Source organism: Phascolarctos cinereus, unplaced genomic scaffold (assembly GCF_003287225.1).
Source record: "Phascolarctos cinereus isolate Bilbo 61053 unplaced genomic scaffold, phaCin_HiC Scaffold_9;HRSCAF=440, whole genome shotgun sequence".
In the NCBI taxonomy this organism is placed as follows: Eukaryota; Metazoa; Chordata; class Mammalia; order Diprotodontia; family Phascolarctidae; genus Phascolarctos; species Phascolarctos cinereus.
This window is the reverse complement of record NW_027556402.1, coordinates 134,236,465-134,251,912: the sequence shown is the minus strand read 5'-3', so window position 1 is coordinate 134,251,912 and position 15,448 is coordinate 134,236,465. Positions and strand designations below refer to the sequence as shown.

At 34.4% G+C, this 15,448-nt stretch overlaps 1 protein-coding gene across 9 annotated transcripts in view; it reads right to left on the bottom strand.

Moving 5' to 3' along the window:
* EPHA5 (EPH receptor A5) overlaps nt 1-15,448 on the bottom strand; it is a 493,180-nt gene that overhangs the window by 317,165 nt on the left and 160,567 nt on the right. The gene's annotated exons all lie outside the window — the stretch shown is intronic.

Sequence of the window (15,448 nt, the reverse complement as noted above, 5' to 3'; positions counted from 1 at the left end):
AGCCCCAGAAACTTACTACCTGTGTTTCTCTGGACAAGTCACTTAATCCCAATTACCTCAAAAAATAATTGTAACAGCCTTTTTCATGGTAGCCAAAACTTGGAAATGAAGGGGGTATCCTACTAGGGAAGACTTAAACAAATTGTGGTATGAGAATGTAACTGATTATTATTGTGCCATGAGAAAGGATGAAATGAAAAATTTCAGAGGAAACAAAGAGGACTTTGAACTGATATAGAAAGAAGTGAGCAGAACTAGGAGAAAATGTATACAGTGATAAAATCATTAAGAAAAACAACTTTGAAATATTTTAGAACTCTGATCAATACAATGATGACCCATGGAGTCAAAAGAACAAAGATTAAATGAGCCACTCATCTCCTGATGAGAGTTGATGAGACTCATACATTCTCAATACCAGTGTGGTACTTTGTTTTCCTGGACTAGGCAAATAAGTGTTGAGGGCTTTATTTCTTAGGTTTTGTTTTTGTTTTGTTTTTTCCTTTAATTGTGAGGTATTGTTAGGGACAGGTTAATATAGATAGGTAAAATAAATAAGTATGCAAATAAGTGAATAAACAAGTAAATAAATGAATTTTGGTCATTTGTTTCAGTCCTGTCCAACTCTTTCCGATTCCATTTGGGGCTTTCTTGGCAATTTACCTGGAGTGGTTTTCCATTTCCTTCTTCAGTTCATTTTACAGCTGAGGAAACTGAGGCAAACAGGGTTAAGTGACTTGCACAGGGTCACACAGTAAATAGTGGACACTGGATTTGAACTCAGGTCTTCCTGACTGTAAACCCAGTGCCTTATCCACTGTGCCAATTAGATGCTCTAAAAATAAATTAATAGATAAATTAATAAATAAATGGATGAAGGAAGAAATGAATGAATGAATGAAAGAACAAATGAAAGAACAAGCATATAGATTAATTAATGAAAGTAATGAAAATGAATGCTACAATTTGAAGTTTCTCATAAATAGATACTTAAAACCATTTTGAAAAAGGTTCAGAAATTAAGCCATTTGAAATCTCTCAGTTGCTCCCTGCTAAAATAGCATGTCACATTGATTTTCAAAATAAAAACTTTTATCACTACAGGAAATTACAACATTTAAAATTTTTCCATCTTCAAATATCCACACTATCTGGAAGTAATATAGCAAACTGGGTTGGAGATTTGAAGTTGGATGACAAAGGTTTGAACTGTGGCTATATATATATTTTTTACTTTCTTCATTACTTTGGGTAAAACACCTAACTTCTTTGAGGTTCAGCTTTCTCATCTTAAATGATTATAACAATGAATGCATCAGAGTGTAGTTGTGCAAATGGTTCTTTGTAAGTCTAAACATGCTATGAATTTATTCTCACATTATATATGTGTTTGTACATATGCATATATACAACATATATAAATTTTTAAAAATACATAATCCCCATTCTCCTTCCCACAAATAACCCCACCTAAAAGTTTTATTCTCATATTCTAATTGATGAGTTATATAACAGTTTGGGAAATGAATAATAAATATTCTATAAAATGTCACCTAAGCAAAGAGAGAGAAAAGAAAGAAAGAAAAAAGAAAGAAAGAAGGAAAGAAAGAAAGAAAAGAAAGAAAGAAAGAAAGAAAGAAAGAAAGAAAGAAAGAAAGAAAGAAAGAAAGAAAGAGGAAAGAAAAGTTTGATAAACAGATTTACCATAATCATTTATCTCAGGTAATAAGGTATTTTCAGGAAAAATAATTTTTAAATATTTCCAATTCAGGCAGCTAAATTGATAGTTGACAGATTAAATTCAAATTTTGGTAGTCATCTTATTTTGAATAATAAAGTTGATACTTGTCTTCAGTGAAATAAATTCTTTCCTCAACAGCAGAATCCTTTTGTTAATTTGATCATCCATGCTAAAATAGAAACATCTTGAAAAAGTTAAATTTCTTACACACTAGTTTATAATAAATATATATATGTAATATATAATTTTATGAAAAGTTTTATTTATTGCAGCATACATTTTAGTGACCTTAGAAATTTCTTTTTTTAAAAATTTATTTATTATTAGCTTTCAACATTCACTTCCAAAAGATTCTGAGTTCCAACTTTCTCCCCATCTCATCCCTCCCCCCACCCCAAGATGGCATGTGTTCTGAATACCCCTTCTCCTAATCTGCCTTCTCTTCTATGTCTCCCCACCTTCTCTTATCCCCTTCCACTTCTATTTTCCTGTAGGGCAGGATAGATTTCTATGCCCCATTTCCTGTATTTGTTTCCTGGTTGCATGTGAAAACATTTTTTTAACATGTGTTTTTAAAACTTTGGGTCCCAAATTTTCTCCCTTCCTCCCTCCTCACCCACCCTGATTTAGAAGGCAAGCAACTCAATACAGGTTATACATGTGTAGTTATGAAAAACCCTTCTATAGTAGTCATAATCAAAAACTAACTATATTTCCCTTCATTCTATCCTGCCCTCCATTTTTTAATTCTCTCTTTTGACCCTGTCCCTCCTCAGAAGTGTTTGCTTCTGATTACCCCCTTTCCCAATCTGCCCTCCTCTCCATCATTCTCCTCCTCTCTCTTTTTTAAAATTTTATTTATTTATTTTGATTTATCAACAATCACTTCCATATGCTTTTGAGTTTAAAATTTTTTCTCCCCCTTCCTCCCCACCACCTTCCCTCTTGTCTCTTTCTCCCCCTATTTTCCTATAAAGTAAGAATTCCATACCTAATTGAGTGTGTATGTTATTCCCTCCTTAAGCCAAATCCTATGAGAATAAGATTCACTCATTACCTCTCACCTTCCCCTGTTTCCCCTCCACTGTAAAAGCCTGTTCTTGTCTGTTTTATGTGAGATAATTTAACCCATTCCACCTCTCTGTTTCTCCTTCTCCCAGCATATTCCTCTCTCACCCCTTAATTTTATTCTCCAGATATCACCCCTTCATCTTCAACTCACCCTGTGCCCTCTATCTATCTATCTATTATCTATCTATCTATCTATCTACACACACATAAAAATTTTTTCCTCCAACTACCATAATACTGACACAGGTCTCGTGAGTTACAAATATCATCTTTCCATGCAGGAATGTAAAAAGTTCATCCTTAATAAGTCTCTCATGATTTCTCTTAACTGTTTATTTCTTCATGTTCCAATTTAGTCTTGAATTTGGAAGTCAAATTTTCTATTCAGCTCTGGTCTTCTCATCAAGAATGCTTGAAAGTCCTCTATTTCACTGAATGACCATTTTTTCCCATGAAGGATTATACTCAGTTTTACTGGGTAGGTGATTCTTGGCTGTAATCCTATCTCCTTTGCCCTCTGGAATATTATGTTCAATGCCCTTCAGGCCCTTAACATATAAGCTGCTAAATCTTGTGTTATCCTGATTGTGTTTGACAGTACTTTAATTATTTCTTTCTGGCTGCTTGCAATATATTCTCCTTGACCTGGGAACTCTGGAATTTGATTACAATATTCTTAGTTTTCCTTTGGTGATCTCATTCAGGAGGTAATTGGTGGGTTCTTTCAATTTCTATTTTGTCCTCTGGTTCTAAAATATCAGGGCAGTTTTCCTTGATAATTTCTTGAAGGATGGTGTCTAGGCTCTTTTTTTGATTATGGCCTTCAGATAGTCCAATAATTTTTAAATTCTCTCTCCTGGATCTATTTTCCAGGTCAGCTGATTTTCCAATGAAATATTTCACATTGTTTTCTAATTTTTCATTCTTTTGGGTTTGTTTTACAATGTCTTGATTTCTCATAAAGTCACTGGCTTCCAATTGCTCTATTCTAATTTTTAAGGAAGTATTTTCTTCAGTAATCATTTGGACTTCTTTTCCCATTTGGCCAATTTTGCTTTTTATGGCATTCTTCTCCTCATTGGTTTTTTGGACCACTTTTGCCATTTGGGTTAGGCTATTTTTTAAGCTGTTAATTTCCTCAATATTTTTTGGGTCTCCTTTGGCAAGCTGTTGACTTGTTTTTCATGATTTTCTAGCTTCACTCTCATTTATCTTCCCAGTTTTTCCTCTACTTCTCTTACTTGTTTCTCAAAATCCTTTTTGAGCTCTTCCACGGCCTGGGACTGATTCATATTTTTCTTGGAGGCTTTGGATGTAAGAGCTTTCACTTTGTTGTCTTCTTCTGGTTGTATGTTTTGATCTTTGTTACCAAAGAAAGAATCTATGGTCTGTCTTTTTTTTTTTTTGAGCCTTTGTTTGCTCATGATCCTGGCCAACTACTTGAGTTATAAACTCTTTGTTATGGTATGGATCTATTTTCAGTGTGGAGAATGTACTGTCCCAATCTTTGGGGATTTTGTGCAGCTGTTTTCAGATATACTTCTAGGGACCTGTAAATTTTCAATTCTTTCAAGGTGGCATGATCAAAGATGAGGTATTTCCTCCTTTTCTGGCCTGTGCTCTGGTCTACGAGCGACCACAAGCACTCTTTTCTGCCTTGGAACTGTGAGGAGGATTTTCTTTCCAGCATCACTACAAATTCCATCACTCCTCCTTGCCCCATGGCTGCCACCCAGAGCTGTGACCCAGACCCAAGCAGGGCAAAGCAAGAGATTCCTGCCTCAGCACTGGCAAAGAGATAGCTGCAATACTCCTCTAGATTCTCACTCAGTCTATGGGCCAAAAGCTCCAGAGGCAACTGCCGCCCCAGGGCTGTAGCCAGGGTGGGGCTGGGACTATGTTTCTCTCTCTCTCTCACCACTATCACAGTCTTTTACCACTTATCTTCTAAGTTGTCTTTGCTGTTCATAGGTTGAGAATTCCAGAAATTACCACAGCTGCCCATGATTGAGTCCTGTGAGGCCTGTTCCGTGTTCACTGAGGCCTGTTTTGCCTGCTAGCCCATGCTGAACTACGCTCCTCTCCCAGCTAGCTTGATATACCTTTAAGATCAACCATCCAGACATATTTACAAAAATATAAATTGCCCAGATTAACCGAAGAGGAAGTAAAATACTTAAATAACCCCATCTCAGAAAAAGAAATTGAACAAGCCATTGATGAACTCCCTAGGAAAAAATCTCCAGGGCCAGATGATTTACATGTGAATTCTATCAAACATTTAAAGAACAATTAATTCCAATATTATATAGACTATTTGGGAAGGATAGGTGAAGAAGGAGTCTTACCAAATTCTTTTTATGATACAAATATGGTGTTGATACCTAAACCAGGAATAGTTAAAATAGAGAAAGAAAATTATAGACCAAGTTCTCTAATGAATGGAGATGCAAAAATTTTAAACAAAATACTAGCAAATAGATTGCAGCAACTTATCACAAGAGTAATACACTATGACCACGTAGGATTTATACCAGGAATGCAGGGTTGTTTCAATATTAGGAAAACTATCAGCATAATTGAACATATCAACAATAAAACCAACAGAAACCACATGATCATCTCAATAGATGCAGAAAAAGCTTTTGATAAAATACAACACCCATTCCTATTAAAAACACTAGAAAGCATAGGTATAAATGGAGTCTTCCTTCAAACAATAAATAGCACATATCTAAAACCTTCAGCAAGAGTTATATGTAACGGGGAAAGGCTAGAAGCATTTCCAGTAAGATCGGGGGTGAAACAAGGATGTCCATTATCACCACTGTTATTCAATATTGTACTGGAAACCTTAGCTTTAGCAAGAAGAAAAAGAAATTGAAGGTATTAGAATAGGCAAAGAAGAAACAAAGCTATCACCCTTTGCAGACGACATGATGATATACTTAGACAATCCTAGAGAAGCAAGTAAAAAACTACTTGAAATAATAAACAACTTTAGCAAAGTTGCAGGCTATAAAATAAACCCATATAAATCATCAGCATTTCTATATATTATCAACAAAGTGCAACAGCAAGATACAGAAAGAGAAATCCCATTTAAACTTACTGTAGACATTTTAAATATTTAGGAATCTACCTCCCGAAACAAACTCAGGAACTCTATGAATGCAATTACAAAACACAGGGTAAAATCAGATCTAAAGAACTGGAAAAACATCAGTTGCTCATGGGTAGGCCGAGCTAATATAATAAAAATGACAGTCCTACCTAAACTAATTTACTTATTCAGTGCCATACCAATCAAACTACCAAGAAATTATTTCATAGAGTTACAGAAAATAATAACAAGATTCATTTGGAAAACAAAAGTTCCGGAGTATCAAAGGAACTAATGAAAAGAAATGCAGGGGCAGGTGGCCTAGCAATTCCAGTTCTTAAATTGTCTTATAATGCAGCAATCATCAAAACTGCTTGGTACTGGTAAGAAATAGGGAGGTGGATCAGTGGAATAGGTTAAATATGTAAGACACGGTAGTCAATGACTATAGTAATCTATTATTTGATAAATCCAAAGACCCCAGCTTCTGGGATAAGAACGCACTCTGAAAAAAAAAAACTGCTGGGAAAACTGGAATATGGCAGAAACTAGGCATAGACCCAAATCTCACACCATATACCAAAATAAAGTCAAAATGGGTTCAGGACTTAGATATGAAGGCTGATACTGTAAGAAAACTGGGAGAGCAATAGTTTACCTATCAGATTTAAGGAGAGTGGAAGAATTCATGACCAAACAGGAGATAGAGAGCATTATGGAAAGCAAAATAGATAACCTTGATTACATTAAATTGAAAAGTTTTTGCACAAACAAAGCCAATGCCACTAAGATTAGAAGGAAGGTAGAAAATTAGGAAAGAATTTTTACAACCAGTCTCTCTGATAAAGGCCTCATTTCTAAAATATATAGAGAATTAAGACAAATTTATAAGAACACAAGCCATTCCCCAATTGAGAAATGGTCAAAGGATATGAACAGACAGTTCTCAGATGAAGAAATTAAAGCCATCTATAGTCATATGAAAAAATGCTCTAAATCATTATTGATTAGAGAAATGCAAATCAAAACAACTTTGAGGTACCACATCACACCTATCAGATTGGCCAACATGACAAAACAGGAAAATGATAAATGTTGGAGAAGATGTGGGAAAATTGGAACACTAATACATTGTTGGTGGAGTTGTGAAATGATCCAACCATTTTGGAGACCAATTTGGAACTATGTCCAAAGGGCTACAAAAATGTTCATACTGTGCACCGTCTTGGGGAGGTGGGGAGGAAGGGGGAGAAAAATTTTCAACTCAAAAGCATATGGAAGTGATTGTTGATAAATAAAAAACAAATTAATAAAATTTTTTAAAAAAAGATCAACCATCCAGGCTGTGTTGGGCTGGAAATTTGTTTTACTCTGTCTTTTTTGTGGATTCTGCTGCTTTAGAATTTGTATAGAGCCATTTTTATAGGTATTTGGAGAGTTTTGGGGGAGAGCTCAACCAAGTCACAGATTTTGCTCTGCCATCTTGTCTCCACCTCCCTAGAATTTTCAAATATCTGACTTCAATATTAAATTGTATGGGTCATAGAAATGTTTTATTTTTCATATTATGCTTAGGACTTTGCTGGCATTCTGCTATTATCCCATGAAATAAAAAGAACAAAAATCAAGTTTTGTAATTATGGGCCAATTTTGATCACTAGATCAATGTCTACAGTATGAAGATTTAAAGAAATTACCTCCCTAATGACACATGTTTCTCTTAATTATTCAATTCAACAAACAATTGTTAAGTGTCTACTCTGCTCAGTTATCAGGGTAAAGTGGTATTTGACCTCATGTAATTAGAAAATTTCCCCAATTCTTCACATCAAGTTGTTTATGTGGTTCTAATCAAAGACTCTATTCAATGTACCTCCTTAATGTTTCCAAATGATCCAGCCACAAAACCCATAACCAAACTTTAGATTTTCAAGTAAGGTGAAGAATATGTGCTGTTAGATGGAATTTCATTCTTGAGTTCTTTAAAAGAGTATGCCACTAATATTTGTAGTAGTAAGATTTTTTTATTAGAAAAGTGGTCATTTTCTTTAAAATTGCTATTTAAAACATGACCATATCTAGAGTGTGCTATTCTCAGAACTAACAGTAGACCTGAAGGTATTGTCTTCTATTTGATTAATGTAGTATATATTTCATAAGAAGCTATAGACCCATCCATTTGCTATAAGTTCCTACCATAATTTTCTTTATTTCCCCCTATGTTACTCCAGTTTTCATAGACACGTACCTATTTGCATCTAGAAATAGCTAAATAATTCATCATGCAGGTAACATGGTTTTCCATACAATTATGTGATATAAAAACACCCATTTCATGATATTGGACAGCAGTTAAAAGTCCTATGATGAAGACTTAGAGAAAAGCACTTAGCTTGTCTACTGTGAAGAGCATTAATTTAAGCATGGAACAGTGGGTTTTCTGTTTGCTGAACTCTGAGGGCACACTCCACAAAATGAATTGACTGCTCTTCAGCAACAATCCATTTATTTCAAAAAAAGTTTTAATGATGCCAAATCCCTACAGCCAACCCCAGGATCCTCTGTAGTCTGTTCTCAACTCATTGTTTTCATAATGATTTCACAGGCTACTAATTTTTAATAAACAATAGCCTGTTGAGCTGTCAGGGAAGGGTCCTCAGGGTGGGGCAGTACATGGCTGAGTGTACATGGCTTGCATGTGAAATATATAAGCACTCATTTCTCCCTCAATATATTCAATCAGTAATTATTGAAAAGAATTGGAATAGTTGAAAGTTTATTTATTTATTTTTGCATATTGACTATTCTCCTACAATGTCATAAATTTTTGTTTCAACTAAATTTCTAATTAGTCTTGATGATGGATTTTTTTTCATTAATTTCATCTGTTATCCATGAATATCTGTGTTAAATCAAGAATGAAAAGCATTCTCAAAATTGATTGTAATAATCACTATTTTCATCACTTTTTTCTTTTTCACAAAGCTTATCCTTCCCCTTCAAGTCTTTCCATCTTTTCATAAAACTTATGTTTTCTTCTATTCTGTTCCTGATTAACCAAAATCTTCATTTAAATTCAAGAAAAGAACTAGAAATACGTTTCTAGCATCATGAGACTGACAGCTAATTCATGATTCAAGCAAGAATTTAAGGATCTCTCCAAGTGTGATCTTTGCTTGGAGGGGGGAAAAGCAACGTTAATGAATCATTTTCATTTCAATCCATCTTTCATTCAGCTGTCAAATTTATTTTCCTGTAGTAGAGGTCCCACTATGTCCCAATCCAAGTCAAACTCCCTGCTACCTGCAGGATCAAATATGAATTGTTCAAGCGTTTCCCACTCCACTCAGTCCTTGACTCAATAGTCAAAGTGATCTTCCTGAAGTGAAAGTCTTATCTATTCACTCCAGAGGTTTCAAGAATCAATTATAAAATGTTCTCTTTAGTTTTTCAAAAACCTCCCAAGCTGATTCTTGCCTAACTTTTCAGTTTTCTTTAAGTTTACCTGCCTTCACTGCTTTCTCATCATCTTCCATGAGTCAGTGATCTTCTCTACATAAATGTTTCAGCTCTAATTTCTCTCCTGGCCTTCAGCTTCAAATCACCAACTGCTTATTGGGCATTTTGAATTGGAAGTCCTGTAGACATCTAACAATATGTCACAAAGATGTCCAAAACATAACCCATTATCTTTCCCCTCAAACCCTTTCCTCTTCCCAACTTACTTTTTAATGTTAAGTATACCACCATTTTCTCAGTTATCTAGGCCAGGGCTTCTTAAACTTTTTCCACTCATGACCTCTTTTCCTGTTTGGGCAGCATTATTTGTCATTGCATGGCCTGAGGGCATGCACAGTAGAAAGTGCACATGCTTTGTGTTCAGAAGCAAGCCTGCAGTGAAGTTGCATCATTCAGCAAGGGCAAGGGCTGCCATAAACACCTGGGGTTCATTATGCTTTTGATTTTTAATTAATTTTTGTCACTGTGAATTCAAAAACCTTTTACTATTGCCAAATATTTTTACTATTCCATGTGAGTCATGACCCACAATTTAAGAAGCACTGATCTAGGCTGCTGACCTATCATCCTCATCTCTCCATTTGTACTTATGTACTTCCTAGTTATAATGTATATGTTTTAATATACATAGTTGTTTACATATTGCCTCTTCCATTAGGATGCAAGATGCTCAAGGGTAGGAACTATTTTCTTTTGCCCGTTGTTTGTATCACACACAGAGAGTATAGTGTCTGGAATAGAATAAGAGATTTACAAATGTTTGTTGACTGACATACTCAGTTTTTGGAATATGAAAAGCTTTGAAAGTGAGCAGCATTTATAAACACAGTTAACTACAATTTATTATTGGCAAAAAAATTATTCTTTTCACTTGATTATCTCTAGTTGACCTCAAGTATTACCAAATATTTGAACATGAAGATATGCAGAAGAGGTCTTTCAAACATGGCAGTAGGATAGCAAAATATATTATTTCATCCAGTTACAATTTTGTATGCATTCCTGTGTACTTTGTTCAACAAATAATTAGCCAAAAGATTATTAGTCACTGTTTGAATTTCCTACATGTATTTCCAAAGATCTATTTTATTCTGAATATTCTGTCATTTTAAGTTACTTTCACTAATAGTGTACTATCCCTAAGCTCAAATGGATCTGTAATCACATGTATTTGGGAGTTCAATTAAAAAAAAATAACAAAACATATAGAAGACAAGTTATCTTTTGCAATTTTTGACCCTATACTCCCCAAAGTTCACCATAGGATATTTACCCAAAATTCTAGAAGCTTTAGTCATTTTTTTCCTTTCTTGCTTTCTTTTCACAATGGTACCCATGCAACACTCTGGCCATCTATCTGTCACATCTTACTCACAGGTCATGGTTAAGCATATTTTTTTTCTTCTTTAATGATAGCCTTACTTTGGTTCTTTGAAGTTCCTCACTGTCTTATTGTGTTACACTCTTCTTGTACCAATAATACAATAAACCTTGTAATAAACACATGGAATACATACCACTTTTAATAAATTTTAAAATGTCACTTGTAAATCAGCATATAGATATACAACAAAATTATTTACGGGTTTGGAAGCAAATGCCTTCCCTTTAAAAACCAATAATTTTGAGTTTTTAGGTTATATCTCTAACTGTATTCCAAATCTTTCAGGGGACACTGATAGTTATTGAAATCTTGGGGGAAATCTGTTCCTGAGAGTCTGTAAAAAAGCACAATATGAGACCAAAATCTACCACTGGTTGTCCATGCCTCCTGGGGTAAACTATTGATCTTCCTTTGTGTCCACATAACCTAGGAATAACATCACCTGTCAGCTAACTACCCCATAGGGATGCTAAGAAGATAAATGAATTAGATAGTCTACTTTTAGTTTCTTCAAAAATGTTTCTCTGTTAGACAAGTGACTGGCCACATCTTATCCTCATGTAGGTATACAGGAAGAGAATGTGAAAAGGCAGCGAGGGAAAAAAAATCGGGATAAAATTCTATTGAAAATTGTATGCAATCTATAGAATATGATTTTTCCACACCAACAACTGGATTTAAGGATTAAAAAAAAGTATGCCACATATCCTGTCACTCTCCATTCATCTTCATTCTGTAGGCAGAATATTTTCTGTTGTTTGCTCATTTTTAAAGCCTAGTTCTTGACTTTTAATTCAATGCTAAAGTGAGACTCTGCTTCTGGGAGATGGCAGTTTGAGTTCCACCTCTACTCTTAACAGGCCATATGACCCAGAGCAAATTCCTTCAGCTTTTTCTGCTTTTGCTTCCTCATTTAAAATTAGATATTTATGCTAGATCTCTAAAATTCTTTTGAAATCTTTGAATCTATGATTCCCAGATCATTCTAAATCCTAAAGGAAATAGGGAGCTAATTCTAGCACTTAAACTTGATGGTACATATTGCCTCCAGACAATTCTTTGTCTCTATTCTATATAGGGTCTTTAACTAAATTCAAAAACCCATTAAATGTTTAATAGGAATGAAAAAGTACACACAGGGAAAACTTGTCCTTAATTTACATCAAAGTCATTAGCAAGGACCATGCATTTATGGGATGAATATCATTTCTATTGTATGTGCCAAATTGTTTTTAACCCTCACCATTCAAAATATTCAATCTATGCATAATGGACACAAAATATCAGCAATAACTAGAGTTGGCATTTTAATAATAGCAGAATACACACACATTCAAAAACTTAATTCAGTTTTTTTTTCTAAAACATAAATGTCTAATCTTGGTTTGGTAGGTTAGGGGACATTAGGAGAAATTCAATTTAATCAAGTATTGGGGACCTATTTCATGAAAGATACTACCCTAGAAGTTGGAGATATTAAGAAAAAATCAAGTGACCTTGCTTTCAATGACTTTACTATGTAATGGCAATACAACAAATGTGTCGTAAATAAGTCAATTGAAAGTTATTTGAAGAAGGATAGAGCACTATTACCGAAATGTTCTGGGAATGCTTCAAAAAAAAATTGCGTCTGAATTAAGCCTCAAAGACAAGATTCTGGGAGGCAGAGAAAATGTGTTCCAGACATGGAGGACAGTGCCAACAAAAGTGTGGTGATGGGGGATGGAATTCTGAAATTAAAGATACATTAGAATATAAACTACACATAGAAAAACAATATGGCATATCTAGAAATGTTGGTTAGAGGTACACTGGCAAGAAGTTTCATATGCAAGGCCAAGGAGTTTGTATTTTATTCTATGGACAACAGGGAAATACTGAAAACTGTTTAGTGTGTGGTACTTTGTAAGACTATTTTCATGTGCAGAAAATGAATTGGAAAGAGGACAAGATTAGAAGAAGGGATGTCAATTCAAAGATTATTTCAATAAGCCCAGTAATAGCTGATGGTGTGATAATATATAGGCAATGCAATATATAGGTAATGTGCATGCCAGCAACATATGAGACAACCAGATAGGAGTAAATCTATGATTCACGGGCACATGGAGGTACAAAATATGACATCCCTGGATCCAACCTATCCTTTCCTAAGAGTTGGATATCTAAGTGCAATATCTTAACATGTATTCAATAATCCAGATAGTTACCAGGTTTGTTTTCAACAACAGTTTTCAATCAACAGTTCCCTCAGCATTCAGTAGTCACTTCTTATCCTAATGTGCATTTGTATGAAGAAGACATGAAATAGACATTAAGGAGAAGAATCAGGACAAAAGTCTATCAGAAATAGGATACATTCTATGGAATGTTATTTTTCCACCCCAATAATAGGTAAGGATAAAAATGTGTACAGCACACCCTGTCACTCCCCATTCACCTTCATTTTGAACTAATTTATTCCCTAGTGCATTTAAAGATTATGGTCTATAGTGGAAAATGTTACATTTGGAGTCAGAGAAGCTAGATTAAAATCCCATCTCTCCTATTTGCTACTCATGTGACCTTGGGAAAATCATTTAACTCCTCTGGGCCTCAGTTTCTTCAATTTAAAAACAAGGTGATTGGAACTTGTGACCTTAGGTTTTTCCTATGTCTAAATATATGTTCCTGGTATTAAGTTAGTTTGTGTCCACTGGGGTATATGAAAGAGGCAACCATAAAAAAAAATCCACTGTCATATGGCCTTTCCTTTAGAAATTTTTTCTTGGTACAATTTATTTTAGAATACTATCATTTCCCAGTGCATCCCTTCCTCTACTCATAAGGCCATCATTTGTGTGATAGAAGTAATATCAAACACCTATTATCCACAACATATATTTGGTCTTTGCCTCCCTAATCCTCCCAAATAAAAAGTGACAAAGCAGTCCCTGGGTCCTGGTTTGCACCTATCTTGATTGAAAAGTTTCTAGTTATCATGGATGTCATTTTCTTCTTTCCAATGTTCTCCTTCACTCTTCATATTCATAATTTATAATATAATAATTTTTATTATATTCATCTACCATGGTTTCCTCAGCCATTTCTTAATCAATAGGCTCTTATTTTATTTGTGATTCTTTCCTAACAGAAAATTGTTGCTATGAATATGTTACTGCATGATATTTTTACTTCTGCATTTTATCTGATGTATGTTCCAAGCAGTGGGACCTATTGATCAATGGATATGGAGTTTATTCCATATAGTTTATGTGCATATTTTCGAATTGCTTTCAGGGTATTATTTCTGAGCAGGCCTATTTTACCAGTAAGTTAAAATTCCACACAATACAAGCATAATTGAATAGCTTTGTTGCCATCTATGCTATGTTTTCCTTGTGCTTTCACTAGATTTATCATGTGACCCTTCTAACTAGAGGGTGGGTTGAGGGATGCCAATGTGACAACTCTTTTAATTGACAAGAGTGAACATTGTCATACAGGTGCTTATTTTATGAACTTTATTTTCAGGAATGCTTGATATTCATTCCAAATGAATGACCAAGAATTGGAAGGCATCTCTAGGTCAATAATATTTATAATTCCAAAACATTTCTGAAGATAACCCCTTTTCACTAGGGAATATTTCCTGCAGAAGCCAGATTAGCTTTGCCATGCAATTGCAAACAAAACACAGCCCAATATTGCATTTACTCTTTCAGAAAAAAAGCCTTTACATTAATAGGAGGTAAGACAATCTTTAGAGACCTAGGGTTGTCTTCTTAATGCAATTCATTTAAAATGTAGCCTACATTCTTAATGGATGTTTGAAGCTGTGGCATGTATGGATACAACATATGGTTCATTATGCAGAAGGTCATAAAGAATACAAAGACAATCTTGAAACAAGCAAAGGATGAGTTTTCTCCCTAATATTAGTACCTTAATAGACCAGTTTTATCACAGATATTTTGTTATACCATGTCAGAAATAGGCTACATTTTCACCCTTGTATCAATTAAATGGCAGACTGCCACTACATTAAAATGAAGGGACATTTAACAATATATTTTTTTCTTTGTAGTATTTCTAATACAATTTCTATACAGTCTCCCTTTCTCCTAGTTCTCATTTCTTACATCTTTAAGGTAACTACTGAGTGGTCCAAATTTTTCTTCTTTCCATTACAACTTATCTTTCCTTTCTCCCATTTCTTTAGAAACCTGTTAATTTAATGCATTTATATCAGCTCCTTAATATTTTCTTGTGACTGAATCAGTATGTTACTTCCTTAACTGACATATATTGCAATCACTGAAATCTGATAGACTGTCTTTGAGACTCACAATGGTGGGGTGAATTCCCTGTAAACAATGTGCTAATAAGTCTTTCTTAATCCACTCCATGCCTAAACTCAAAGTCATTCTAGTTTGGAAAGATCTGTTGGAGTTTGTGTTCTGCTGAAAGTCAATGACAATCAAGGTTCATGTCCATTCAAGTCTGGATTCTATCGTATCTAAACCAATTTCAGCTTCTATGATACTTATAATTAATGAACTAATATTTTGAAGGCTCCCCCAGATCCAGTTAAAACTTGTGAATATTTCCTATTATTATGCCCAATGAAATGTATTAGGTAGAAGAAATA